Genomic DNA, 15952 nt, shown 5'->3' on the forward strand with positions numbered 1-15952 from the left:
TTCAAAAATGGAACTTCCTAGATTTTCTACGACATATAAACCTCCTCAACCAAGTACTTCTATAAACCTTCAAGGAGTTCGGTTTGATAATACAATGCCACAATCTTTTTATATAAAAGATAAGGATCCAACTTTACCTACATCCCATTCTGATATGCAAAATATTAATCTATTAAATGTTATTTCCAAATCCTTTATAATTAGCAAAATAGAACTAAATAAAGAATTTTGGTCGGACAAAAATAAACTCTTAAGAGATATGTTGAATCCTTTAACAAAACTGAACAAAGTGAAATTCATGATGAATATTACAAAACAATAGAAAAACTCAAAATAAATATATTTCTTCAATTGGATGAAATATAGGACATATTATCAAAACATTACATCTCCTTCATATCAAACTATTAAAACAAATACCTCTTCTCCCACATGGGAGACTACAAATCCTAAAAGATACATAACTTCTACATGTCCCCCTTTAGAAGAAATTAAGTTTCAAAATAACAATAATCAAGAAGTAATAACTTTTCCTTTCAAAATAATTGACGTACCTGAAATCGAAACAAAATTACCGACATTAAAAGATATTAAAAATATATAATTACAAAATAATTATTCCAATAAAATTTTACATGCAATATCTAACCCAGTGGAAAGAATAGATTCTAAACTTGAACCCTAACATTATCCTATAAAATCACAACCTCAACCAATTGATAAGACAACCTTTATTTAGACCTTTTGAAATTTCAGATAAACATTTAAAATTAATTCATTTTTCAAGTAAAGAATCCAATAATACTTTAGACAAAATTAACCTTCAATTACAAAACTTAAACCTAAATTCATCAAAAACATTAAATACATCAACATCAGAAGTTAATACTATAAATGAAACTCCTGGTGAAAATCATTCTGACATACATAAAACTAAAAGAGAATTTTGATGATAACCTGGAAGAACAATTTCAGATTCCCACTCTTCAAAAGATAATAAATCCTAGATACTTAAAATTAAGAAATTATTATACCAAACCATCTCTCTCTGACATGCAATATGAAGAGAGACATCAATTAACCCAGACTCAATATACAGGAAATGACATCTATGAATGGAATATAGATGGCATGACTGAACATCAAATTCTAAATTTAATGCATGAGATGACCTTAGCCGCCACTGCTTAAAAGATACACGAAAATACAGACTACCAAATTGCTTAAATGTTTGGATTCACTTGAAATTTAAAAGGATTGTGGGATAATTGTGTATTCTCAAGTGACAAAACAAGAATATTAACTGCCATTAAAGTTGAACAAAGTGACTTAGGAATAAATTAAACGCAAAATACTATTGCAACTTTGATTTACACCATTACCAAAAACTTTAATGGAGAACCTGTTCAATGCCAAGAATGAAGTTTTGAAATACTTTAGAACCTTACTTGTCCAAAACTTCAAGATTTCAGATGGTATAAAGATGTTTTCTTAAGTAAAGTTTACACCCGAATAGACTGCAACAATAAATATTGGAAAGAAAAATTTCTCTCAGGATTACCAAAATTATTTGCTAAAAAGGTACGTAAACAATAAGACAAACTTATCAAGGTACAATTCCTTTTGATAATCTAACCTACATTGAACTAATTAACTTTATCAACAATGAAGGATTAGCTTTATGTACAAACCTTAAATTAAAGGCAAAAATGAAAAATGAATTTCATAAGCAAAAGTAGGAACTTGGATCTTTTTGTGCTTAATATGATTATGAGAAAATACATGTTCGATTAGCACGAAAGCGACCCAAGAAATTTAGAAGAAACTTTTACAGAAAACACTATAGAATGCAATGATATTTTCAAAATAACCAAAACAAACAAAATTATAAATCAAAACAGAATATATATATATATATATAAGAATTATAAAACTACTAAGAAGAGAAAAAAATTACTTCTTATAAATGTAGGCAAAAAGGACACATTGCTTCCAACTATCCTATGAAAAAGAAAATTAATAATTTAGAAATAGAAGAAGACTAAAAAATTCAATTATTAAATTTAATAATACGTACAGACCCTTCCTCTTCGTCATACAGCAATGAAGAATCCTCTTATGACCAAATTTTTTAAATCCAAGAAAATACTGATAATTCTAATTCTGAAACATCATTATCCTCTAGTAATAATCAAATAGAAACATGTACAGGTAATAAAACTATAAATATCATTTCAAGAGACCAAGAAATTCTTTTTGAAGTCATTAGAAAAATTGAAAATCCATAAATTGAAAAAGAATATTTCAAAAAACTTAAAGATCTTGTTATAGAAAAACCTAAACAACAAAATTTCCAACATAACAATCTTAAAGATATATTTTCTCACTTCAAACCTAAAACAAAACCAGTAACTATTTCCAACCTTCAAAGAGAAATAAATACAATAAAAGAAGAAATATCTAACATTAAAAAAGAAAATTCTCAAATTAAATTTGAACTATTATCACTTCAAACTCAACAAATAATTGATTAACTTCCCACTTCTGAAAATCCTAAAAATATTGAAATTGATAACAAAGCCAATGAAATTTTTCATGAGTCTTTTACCAACCTTATCAATAAAGTTCAATTACACAAATGGTACTCTATTATTAACCTTGTCATAAATAAGGTATACCATTTGACTTCTTAGGTTTTAATGGACTCAAGAGTTGATCAAAACTGTATATGAGAAGGTTTTATACCTACTCAATACTCTGGAAAAAAAACTCAGAAAAATTACATGGTGTCAATGGTCAAAGATTAAAAATTCGCTGCAAACTCTCAAATGCACATATTTGCAATCAAGGATATTGTTTTAAAAATACATTTATATTAGTTAAGGACTTAGATGAAGAAATAATGTTAGGAACTTCATTCCTACCCCAACTTTATCCACTCTCGGTAAATGAGAAATGAATAATTTCAAAAAATTTAGATCAAAATATTACCTTTAAATTTGTAAATTTCATATCTACTAAAACAATACATTTTATTCAATATTCCTCAATATTTAAAATTGTTAATTCTATTAAAAGAAAAACTCAACAAATACAGTTTCTAAAAGTAGAAATAAATCATAAAAAAATTTGAAAAACAACTAGATGATCCTTATATTAAAAAATAAATTAATCACATCAAGGAATTAATTTGAAAAAGAAATATGTGCTTCTATTCCTAATGTCTTCTAGGAAAGAAAGTAGCAAATTGTTAGTCTACCATACATTAAAAGTTTTCATGAACCAAAAATTCTTACCAAAGCAAGACTTATACAGATGAATCATGAACTATTAAGACACTATCATAAAGAAATTTAAGAACTTTTAGAAAAATAACTCATACGACCTAGTAAATCACCCTGGAGTTGTGCAACTTTTTATGTTATATTCAAGCAGAAATTGAACGAGGAGTGTCTCATCTTGTAATCAATTACAAACCTTTAAATTTTATCTTAGAATGGATACGTTATCCCATATCAAACAAAAATGACTTAATCAATTGAAGACAAAATGTCTTAGTCTTCTCAAAATTTGATATGAAATCTGGATTTTGGCAAATTCAAATTGGTGAAAAAGATAAGTATAAAACAACATTCAATGTTCCATTTGGATAATACGAATAGAATGTAATGTAATTCGGATTCAAAAATGCCCTTTCTTAATTTCAAAATATTATGAATGAGATTTTTAATCCATATCAAGAATTCACAATTGTTTATAGTGATGATGTTTCAATCTTTTAACAATCTTTTTTAATTCAACATTTTAAATATTTAAAAATATTTTACAAAATAACTAAATGAAGTGGTTTAGTTGTTTCTCTACCTAAAATAAAAAATAAAAAAAGGTCCTTAGGATACAATATTTTTCAAGGAAAAATAAAATCACTCTAAAGATTGATAGAATTTGCTAACAAATTTTCATGTATATATCAGACTTTATTCCAAATTTGAGACAAACATATGAACCTTTATATCAAAGACTTAGGAAAACTTCCTTCCGTGGACTCATCAACATACATGCATCATTAAAACCATCAAAGATCTAGACAAGAGTCTTCCATGTTTATCGATCATCAATCCACATGCATGACTCATTGTAGAAACAGATGCATCAGATATAAGATATGGTGGCATCCTCAAAAAGTCCATCAATGATCAAACAACTAGTTAGATATCATTCAGGTATCTGGCTAGGATCTCAGCAAAATTATTCAACCATAAAAAAGGAGATTTTATCAATTGTTTTATGTATAAACAAATTCCAAAGTGGTTTAATCAACAAAATCTTTTTAATACGTGTTGATTGCAAAGCAGCTACAGATGTTTTAGAAAATGATGTTAAAAATTTGGTTTCTCAACAATTTTCGTCCAGATGGCATGCAATACTTTCTTGTTTTGACTTCAAAATTGAAGTTATAAAAAGAAGTACAAAATCCCTTCCTGATTACCCCACAAGAGAATTTATTTAAGCAAAAGTGAAAAAGAGAGAGAAAGAGAGAGAGAAGAAAAAATGAATTATACTTGTAAGAAAGAAGAAAATAATGATCGTGATAAAAAAAAAAAAAACAATAACAACGTTCAACACCTCCACAAACTAAAACCTCGTACTCTCAAGCGTTTCAATTTTCAAAGGAGAATCATCACAAGCAATGGAGGATCGAAAAGGTAAAAATCATCAAACAATACCGTTATCAAACAAATTTCAAATTTTGGGATCATCCATCCCTTTAAGGCCTTCTGCATGACAATCAACTCTTCTGCTATCAAAACTGAGGAGTCATCCACTCCTCCAATCACTTACATCCAAGTCGTTACAAACTCAAACTCTCAAAATTCAAAAGTTATACCCTCAAACAAAACCTTTAATAATCGACCATCTTCATCCACCTCTTACCATAATAAAACCCAAACTTCACATATTACAACTTTTGAGCCATAATTCCTAGGTATTTAGTCTAAAAACAATCCAAAAAATATTTTTGTCGAATTTTCATTTTATTCCAAATCATTCACACAAAAAAAAAAACGTTTATTCTATGAATTTACTCTTGTTGATACCGACTCAATTGAAATCACTCATAATAGAAATAAAGACGACCCCAACGGAATTGCCTTTTCAAAAGTTAGGATTCTTCGTGTTCTAACTCCAACCAAATGGAATTAAAGTATTTATACCGAAAAAATATTTTCTCATCAATTTCTTCCACAAACTTATTCATGCATCGATTATCAAAATGCTTCTATAATATGTTTGGTTAAACCAATTTAAACATTCCTAGTTCATAATGTTTGACAAAACATGTATTCAAAATTTTTCATTATGATTTAATGATTGGTGGGATATATTTGGCCTTGATGAGGCTATCCTATCATACCAAATTATTGGAAGTTAATACTTTTCAAATAATCTTTTCTCAAATTCTTTTGACAAACTCTACGTTTTTCAAATTATTTTAATTTGGTATGGATCTTTTGCTGGAATTACTTAATAACATAATCAAATAGAATCTTCCGTCTTTTTCGAACATACAGAATCAAGAGGTGGGACAAATTTAACATAGTTGTTACTTCAAAAAATATGGTGGAAAAATGGTTTTCCATCTATCTCCACAATATGAAGCCAAACCTACAAAAAAAAGTCAACAATTCTTGACTCAAAAATAAAGACTAGTGGTTGTAATGGCATAAGTATCAAATGAAGAAGAACTCAATATATCCTTCAAAAAATTTCGTCTCAATCCACTACTAACCAAGAAGAAAATGTTGGGGTTTGTGCCCTAAAGTCTTGTGTCCAGTAGTTTGTAAACAACTTTATACAAACACTTGTGATGCATAATATAAATGATATTTACTTCACTACTTGACTTTGCACATTTAGATTTTACCACAAACCAATAAACTTAATATCCCTGGTTATCTGTATGTAACTTAAGCGTGTATGTGGTGACATACAAGTGGATCATATCTTGAGTGATAACTAAAATGATCTATAGTATATGGATATAGGAGGGAAACCTTATCCTGGTAACGCTACAGATGTGGCTCGCTTTGTGGAATGTGTCCACAAGTGTTTGTGACTTTGTCACAGATGTCTGATCCTGATCATTCGTTAGGGGACATGCGAGCGGAGGCGTCCTATACAAAGAGTTTGTATAAGACCTGACCACGAAGTGTTAACGTCTCATTATATAACACCGTTCATAACTGAGACTTCATTTCACTAGGATGACCATAAGTAACATGATCTCAACCTGAGTGAGTTGGGAACCTTGCCATTGAGGGCGGTTCTTTGATTTTGCATGGGTGCGAGTGGCCAGAACGCTGACTCAAACTACAATTTTGGGAGATTCGTCTGATTTGGGAGCTGGGAACTCAGCTACACAAGATGGAATGCACTCCTTTCCTGAAGCAGGGGTAAGTAGATAGATAGTTCCCTTGAGGGCTAATTCCATGGCTTGAACGATGTGGCGCACGCACCTTCTCATGGCCCGAGAGGTGTTCACACATAGTAGGACTATGTTGTATTGTTCATTAGATGGATCAGTGATACTTAAAGAAGGAAGATGTAATTACAAGGGCAAAACGGTAAATTGGCCTGTTGTAATTACGAGCATCTATGAAGGGTCATCGTGCTGATGATTGGTTATATCCAATGGACATAGAAATATATCTATGGCGAGAAGAGTTCAACTGTCGTCTTTAGTGGAATGTTGGCAGTTAACGGATGGTGGATATCGTGACTAAAGAGTTTAGTCTGTTATTCACGTACCGTTGGGAGTTTCGAGCCATGGGTCCATAAGGTCCTCTTAATAGCTTGGATACAAGTTGAGAGTCAGTTTTGGGTCAATTTGAAATGTTTCAAATTGACAAGAGGGAGTTTGATTATATATGATATAATTGAACGAGTTAATTAAATATGATATAATTAACTTTATATATGAGATACATTAATTTGAAGGAAATTGGAATATAAATATGATTTATCTAGTGGAGGAAAAATATTATAATTAATATATGATTTAATTATAAGTTATGAATGTGATAAGATCAACATTCATTGGACGATTATAAAGGAAATGGGAAGACGGCATCTTCGTTCTAAATAACGGATGAATGCATTATAAATAGCAGATGGTGTGTTGATCTCGAGGCGCGCGGATATTGTGAAAAAGATAGTGTCATTCTTTAGAAATCAATGCTATACGATAGTGACTGCACGATCGCTTACATATACAATATTGCTAAGCGATCGCATACCAATTACACCGTCGCGCGCTATTATCTGAATGATCGTTTACCTTTTTCCTAAGCGATCGTTTAGCTCCCGATATTTACTAAACGATCGTATAGACGATTGCTTAGTTTTTCCTACACGATCATTTGGACGATCACTCACCCTTTTTCCTACACGATCGTTTGGATGACCGTTTACCTTTTCCTACACGATCTTATAAACGATCGCTTACTTTTACTACACGATCATATACTTCACCTAAACGATCAAGCATATTGTCTATGTGACAGACAACCGCATCTCCTACTTGCTTGATCGTAATGTACGATCGCTCTTCCTCCTTTCCTCTACCAAATCCGAACAAAGCCCACACTTTGGATTTTCACTCCAAGAATATTGAGGGCTCTAAGTGGTGTTATCTTCTCCGTTTCCTTCTGTCCGAGTGGTGATTGTTTGAGGTAGATGGTTGGGCTTCAGACTTGCTATGAAAAAGAGATCTTCACCTGGTATGATTTCTTGATCCCATTATGAAATTATGTTCGAATGTATATGCGATAATTCTGTCATAATGAATTGGAAAGATCTGCTTCCGCTCATAGGTACTCTTGAATAAGGGTTCCTTCAGAAAATACATTCAACATTCAAGAAGAAGAGGATGAAAACGATTTTGTAAATTTTATGCATCATATTTACGCCAAAACCCAATCCACCGATCCAAATTAGTAGAAGACAAAATTCTCAAATTGTAAATTAAGACAAAGTGTTGTACGTATATCAATTTAGGTTTTAATATATCAAAGTACTGTACAGTTGTAATTTTAAACTTTAAGTAAAAACGTGTCCTACAACCCATGATGTTAAGAATAACGTGTCATAGTAAATTATAACATATCCTATTAATGTATTGCATGAAAAGCTTCCCATCTGTATATAAAGGAAGCTTAATATGGATCAAAAGATAGAAGTCTTTTTCTAATCTTTTGATTGTTTTGCTTTGAGAGAAAAAAGAACTTGTACTCTGTCAAAAATTTTAATAAAAGTTCTTCATTTCTCCACGTATTACCTTGTTATTCCAACTCCTAATTACAAAATTCAAGTTTCTCAGCAATTTTTATATTTTAAACATCTACTTTATTTATTTAGAAAATCACTATTTCTTTATTATATTTAGATTTTTCAAAACATAACTTCATCATTTCACACATCCATCATATTAAACTTAACTTCATCATTTCACAACCTATTCATCATTTGCATAATTTTCTGTCTCATGCATTCATCATTTTCTACAATTACCACGTGTCAAGCATACAAACATCTACATATCCTACGATACCACCTCATACTACATCATCCACCTTGCACTTTCCACATTTGTGTATATATATATGTGTGTGCAATTTATCCACTTTAAAAATGGAGTTATATTCTTACCAAGTGTGTGTCTTCATTTTCTATATGCAAGGTTTAAAATGTTGATATCAACAAAAATGTTGGAGAAATATCAATAAAATGTTGATACTAATAGATATTTCTAAAAATATTATAAAAACAAAAAATTTAAAAATATAGTGAATAAATATATTCAATAATTTTGTAAACAAATTAGAATGTTTATTATTTATATTATATTCACATTAATGACATTTGTTGTTTATGTTTTCGTGTTTCATGGATTTTTTACTATATAATGAAAATATCGATTTATCATTCATATCCATGCTAAACCCATGAAAGTGTAAAAATATTGACATATTAGATTGAAAATTAATACTATGTATATGTATGTGTGTGTGTATATATACATGTATGTATATATACACATACATGCATGTATCTATGCATATATATTGTAACAACCCGACTTTCTATGACTTAAACTAGGTCGATATTAAAGACACACATGCATAAATTTCAAAATAACCCTATCATAAATGCTAACTAAAAATAAAAGAATTTTACTAAATAAATAACTTTTAAAAAAAAAATCTAAATAACCGAAAAATCTTTTGTTGGGTCCCTTAAAATAAAAATGAATTTCATGAAGCTTTATAAATAAATTATTGAATAAGTCCCTAATCATACCTTGAAATTAGGCTTACATAATTAAAGCTTGAATCAAACACATAATTCACTATCAATGTCTCAAATAAATTAAACATATGTAGCTTGGTTAAAAAAAAAAAAAAAAAAAAAAAAGTCACTTCCAAAATACTTTTTCAAAATTTCTCAACAATCAAAATTAATCTACAAGAGGGTCATCAAGCATAAAACTTACCAAAACTCGCTAAAACAAATTCCAATTTCACCTAACACCAAAAAACTTCCAAAGTTGAAACACAATGATACCAATTGATTGATGCCAAAAGATAATGGATATTCATGAATCAATAAAAAAACAAACCCAAACAACAGAAATCTTACCCAAATCGATAGATCTAGTGATGGAAAAAGTGAATAAGTAGTGGCCGGACGGAGGACGTGAAAAAGAACTGACGCGACGGCGTCGGACGGGCTCGTTAACGGCTGACGGCGGCTGTTCGGACGGGGATGGCTGGCCACGGCTGAGAGCCTCAGCGGCGTGCAGTCGACGACGGTGGCTGGAACGCAAGCTGGTCGGCTAGGGCTTCACGCTGCACCGAAGAAAACTGGGTGCGTGACGAAACGAAAACGGGGGGCGGCGGGGGGCGCGTGGCGGGGAGGGGAAAAAATTATTTTTCCTTCTTTTCTTTTTTTTTCTTTTCTACTTTTCTTTTCTTTTTTTTTTTTTTTTTTCTCTAAACATATAAATGAACCCTAACCCAATCACCTATTTAGCAACTTAAAACCCTTTCCCTTTCCTTCCTCAATTTCAAAATCCAGTTGGATTTAAAATCCAAAATTCTTTTAGAAAAATAATTCCAAATCAATTATCTTAATTCTAACTATCTTTTCCAAGATCCAAATATTGAAATGTTTTTGACATAAATCTAAATTTTCCTTTAGGATTCTTTTATGGATAAATATTAAAATAGAATTATCCGTCTACAATAATCCAATTTAACCTTTAAAAAATCTAAAATTATCCTCAAATATTACAAAATAATTTATATTACATAAAAGTTTGGGATGTCACATGTATCTATGCTATATATATATATATATATATATATATACATCTATTACATACATACATACTACATATATGCATGCATGTATTTATGCATATATATATATGCATCCATTACATACATATGTATACACATCTATTACATACATACATACATACATACATATATATACACATCTATTACATACATTATCAAATACAACTAGTTTGATGCTTTATTTTAATAATAAAATTTCAAAAGTTTTATTGATCATCAAAATACATATTCAAAATTTGATATACATGGCAAACTCATGCATCTAAATGACATCACATATAATTAGGGTCCAAAGAAATGTAAATTAATGGACAAATTTGCCCTTCTGTTGTAATAAACTAATGGTACCCCTAAGTTTTTAAAAATTTGAAAAAAGGACCCTCCTCTTAAAACACTGTAGCAGACTTCGTAAACAAGCTAAGCAAGGGAAATCCCCAATTTACCCATCTCCCTCTATAAAACCCCCCCTTTTATCTCACATTCTTTATCGACAATTTTCCTTCCCCAAAAAAGAAATATATATTTCCAGGCTCAGCCGACGCCCGCCATCCGCCGCCGTCGCCGCAGCTTCTCGCTGCCTTCTTACTCCTTCACTCTGCTCCAATCACTCAATTCGCCAATTCTCTCACCAATTTCACCGTTTCGGACCTCAATTTCAATGAATTCGAACAAAGAACGGTTGAAGCGGCCGTCGGAGCTGCCGCCGAGACGAGGTTTGATCAAGATCAGAATTTTCCGAAGCATCTTCAGAACAGTGAAATCGATACCGGAAGGATTCGCAAGAGGACGGAGAGAAGACGAAACCCTAACCTCGACTTCGACCACGCCGGCTCCAGGTACTAGCGGCTACAACTCGGAAGCTCAGTCCGAGTCATGAAGAAGAGTGAGCGAGTTCTTGACTCCGAATCATGAACTCGCTCACTAAGCTTCTGGTAAATTCTCGCTCGGGGTGTCTCGCTCTGTATGAAATCAGATGTAGTGTATTATTTTAGCATTTACTCTACACCATAACCTTAAGCTTTTCCCCTTTTTCTTCTCTTTTTATTCTTTTTGTTCTGATTAATTATTTTGTTTTATTTTCCTTCTTTTTGTTAAAATGTGTAATTCTTGAGACCCCTGTTTCTGTTACTTTAGGTTGAGATTATGATTAATTTCATAAATTGAAATCGAATTTGTTTACATATTTGATGGATCTTGGCTCTTGCCCTGTGCTCTGTGGATTTGGAAGTAGTTTGGTAATAATGTTATGAAACTTTTTGTTGGGAATCACTTCAGCAAAAAAGTAGCTTCCAAATTATAGCTGTGCTGAAAATAGAAACTTCATCGGAACAGGTTCCCCAAACGGAATTTCGTTTAAAACTTTGCTCATTTCCAAATTTCCATTTGCAAATATAGAACTTTTTGTTGGGTCGATTTCGTTTCTAAAACTTTGCTTGATTCTTTTTTAGAATCTTTTGGACCCTGTCTGTTGGATTGTGTTATGGACTGTCATAAAATTTCAATATTATGAAAATTTCCTCCGGTGATGGTATGTTACGTCAACATACTTTTAAATGATTCTCTTACATTAAAGTAGAGTCTACTGTTATTTATCAAGGAAATTTACCGAAAAGGATATGATATTCATGTGGTCGGAAATTTTCCCCACTATAGTGATGACTCAAAAAATGCAATTTAGCTGCCGAATACTGAATCAGGAGACTAAAAACGGGAAAGAAAAAAAAAACGCTTTATTAGATTTGTCAAAGAGAATAGGGAAAATAACTAAGAAAGTAGAGAGAAATTTTGGAAAACTGCGATTTGGTTTGTGGAAAATTGAACCAGAAAAAACAAAAACAAAAAAACGCTTAAACTTTTGTTTGTTTTTTTTTTTAATGCGCTGTCAAAAATGCCATGGAAATTTACTTGTTCAGATAAAGCTTTTGTTGTGGAAAGTTCTTGTTGGAGGCCATTGAAAGAAGGTTTCAAAAAGGAAGAGATTTGATACAGGTTGTACTCGATCAAAAAACTGTTGATGCTTCATTAAAAAAAAAAAAAAGTTAATTATTAATTTTTGTTATGTGTGAAAGAAAAGGAGCGCTTTTTTTTTTTTTTTTTTTTTTTTAAGCTTTTCTTTTAATATTTCTGCAAATATTTAGTTTTCTAAATCTTTTAGAAAATAAAATAGAGGGCTTTTAAATATAAAAAATATGGTAAAATTTTAGAAGTTATTTATTAATAGACATTGATAAATTTCTATGTTTCTGATAGACGTAAATAAAAGTTATCAATATCTATCTGAATGTATCATTGATATATTTTGAAATTTTAATATATTTTATAAATATTTTAAATAATTTTATCCTTTAAAATAATTTTTCTAAAATAAAACTCTCTACAATTTAGCAGTTTTTGGCTTTTTCTTCCGAGAATTATGTGGTCGGCAAAGAAATTTTTAAATTCAATGAAATATTTACCCATCAAAATTAATATTTCCACCCTCTCTTCCATGGGTGCCTAGTAATCATTATAATTAAAAGAAAAGAAAGTACTTCTCTTTTATTGGAGGATAAATATTCTCTTTCTCACACCGGTCATTAATAAATGTTGCCTTTTTATTATAACAACAGAGGCATAAAATATTTCTTTTAAAAGAAAAACAGAGACAAAAAATTATCAATGCAATTATCTTCACATTTCTTTGTTATGCAATTTTTTTCTTTAAAAAATATACTTTTTTTAAATATCATTTTTATCTAATATAAACTCACAATTATCAATTTATATCTTCTTCTAGATTTCGAATGACCAATATAGTATGAAACATATAATTTGAATTAGTTAAACTCTTAGATTCCGTTTGATTATCATTTTTTTTTTGTTTTTTAAAATTAAGAATATTTCATCCATATTTCTTACAATGATTTGTATATTTCACAACTACAATGGTTGAATTCTTAGCCAAATTTCAAAAACAAAAACTACTTGTTTTTAGTTCTCAAAATTCGACTTTGTTTTTTAAACCATTTGCGAAAGTTAGATAACAAATGAAGAATTTTGGGTAGAAATAGTGTCCATAAGCTTAATTTTAAAAAATAAAAATAAAAAACAAAATGGTTACCAAACAAGACCTTAAAATTTTATAAGCTAAATCAATTTGACTTATTTATCATGGTTACTTTCAAGAATCATGTATGCATTAATTCTCAAATATGTGTAGACGTATCCAATTGCAGGTTTAACAAGATGGAATATTAAATAAATATATAGACGTTTTTCAAAGGAAAATCTATCTAAGAATTTAAATTTATTAATTTATAAAGGTCTATAAGTTTAATTGATACAATATTTATAAATTTCACATTATATTTCTTTTAACATGATGTAATGAATGGGCCATGAATGGATACATATAAAAAAAACTTAAGATTATCACTTTTAAGATTATAAAGTGATATTTTTTCTTAAAAAATTAAGCAATGCTCATATATCTATTACTTATAAATATATCCCTCTTAAATTGTTACTTAGTACAATTAATCTCTTAATTTGAAAACATTTAATTTTGACATGATGGTAATGATAATTAAATTGGATAGCTCATTAATGGAGTTCGAAGCCTTGGAAGTTCGGGGGAAAAAACGAAGTAATGACCAAAGATTATTATTATTATTATTATTATTATTATTATTATTGTTTTAATATTAATAATACAAAAAGGAAAATTTGAATTTTTCATTTTTCTTCCTTCCTTTGGAACCTGTTAACTCTCAGCCTCAACCAAAAGACTTTATGCTAAAAACATAATCATACATAGGGATTTTGCAGCCATTACAATCATTTACCACGTGACCCAATCACCTATTAATAAATAGAATTAATATATTTTTATTTTTTTATTATATTGATTTATTTATTATTATATTTATATATTATCATATTATATTTTATTCATATACATGTTCTCGTTGTGCTCCGAATTTCACAAAACGTTATCAACACGAGCCCATGTCGTTTCCATCACTGAATGTAGGTCCTAAAAGTAGGTCGATTTTTTTCTCTTGATTATAATTATTAAATTAAATGTTATTTTGCATATGTTAGTACATATTAGATTTCTAATATAAATACAATATTTTGGGATAGTTTTGTCATAAAAAACCTTACGAAATTAGGATTCGAAGCACTTGATATTAATAACAATAATTATTTGTCATGGGTGTTCGATGCGGAAATCCACCTGGATGTTAAGAACTTGGGAGAAACAATTGAAGAAGGAAATACGACATCCAGTCAGGACAAGGAAAAAGTTATGATTTTCCTTCATCATCATATCCACTAGGGATTAAAAATGGAGTATCTTATAATAAAAGATCCTCATATCTTATGAAAAATTTTGAAAGAAAAATATAATCATAACAAAACAGTTATTCTTCCTAAAGCTCGTTATGAGTGGATGCATTTAAGGCTACAAGATTTTAAATCAGTAATTCTTCCTAAGTGATTACAATTCCGCGTTATCTAAAATCAGTTCAAAATTGTTGTTATGCACGATGTTGATATGTTAGATACGACATTTTCTACATTTCATGTCTCGAATATGCTCCTACATTTCGTTGGGAGCTGGAATAGGAGGACAAACCTCCGTAAGGGCAACCATGAGATCCTCGATGATTAAAATAGTCGTGATCATATGTTTCCATGTTGAAAATTTGTCGCCAGTAAGTTTCTCAACACTAAGCAAAGTTAACGTGGTTGTAGCCATTTTGAAAACTTGTCGCTGAAAAACGAACAAACCTTTATAAGATTTTGCTAAACCACATTTTAACCAATTAATTTTAGCAAAAACGATTTCAAGTGCCCTAAGTGTAAAGACTTCTATTTTGCAATGATGCCCCAGCGAGGTAGGACAAACGTCAACGGTGGGGTGATCAGATGCCCCTTTACTAGGATGAGACATTATCAACCATTAGGTAGAACCAACTCTTGGAACTGAACCTACCAGCCACCATTTATTTGGTCCAGAACTGTTAACCTTTAACAATTCCACGTAAGTGCGACCCCTCGCTTTCGACGCCAGAGTCCCGCCCTAATGAACCCATCATAGGGAAAAAGAAGATTAGGACAAGAGACTAAATAACCTTATCCTTTTGCAGGAGATCAAATAAACAAACATGCAAAATTATCATCCTATAGGGGACACTCCGAGGGTGCCTCGAGGCGATGTGCAGTAACTTTATTCAATCCAACGAGGGAGACCGTGGGATATGATGTCGCACTTCCCACTCCCACTTACTATGAACACTCTCTCCATCCACCTTTATATTGGACCTACTCAACACCATACTTTAGGGGGACACTCCTAGGGTGCCACGAGACTGAGGGTAGATCTTACGGTGTAGACTATATAGGAGAAACGTGAAAGGTTTAAATGAAGCATCATATGTCCCAAGTACTCCCACTAAATGTTCTACCTAGGGGTTCATTAACCTAGACAACCTGACTCTAATACCAATTGAAGGAACTCTTATACAAGAGTGCCTATGAGCGGA

At 30.7% G+C, this 15952-nt stretch overlaps 1 long non-coding RNA gene across 1 annotated transcript; it reads right to left on the reverse strand.

Annotated features, from left to right (window-relative positions):
• Positions 1 to 319: 319 nt before the first annotated feature.
• LOC120083656 lies at positions 320 to 10023 on the reverse strand. Its single transcript, XR_005483489.1, has 2 exons — positions 9700 to 10023; positions 320 to 554 (listed from the first exon to the last, which is right to left on the reverse strand). It is a non-coding gene; the product is annotated as an uncharacterized LOC120083656 (long non-coding RNA).
• Between the last annotated feature and the right edge of the window lie 5929 nt (positions 10024 to 15952).

The sequence above is a fragment of the Benincasa hispida genome, chromosome 8 (assembly GCF_009727055.1).
Source record: "Benincasa hispida cultivar B227 chromosome 8, ASM972705v1, whole genome shotgun sequence".
Taxonomy (NCBI): domain Eukaryota; kingdom Viridiplantae; phylum Streptophyta; class Magnoliopsida; order Cucurbitales; family Cucurbitaceae; genus Benincasa; species Benincasa hispida.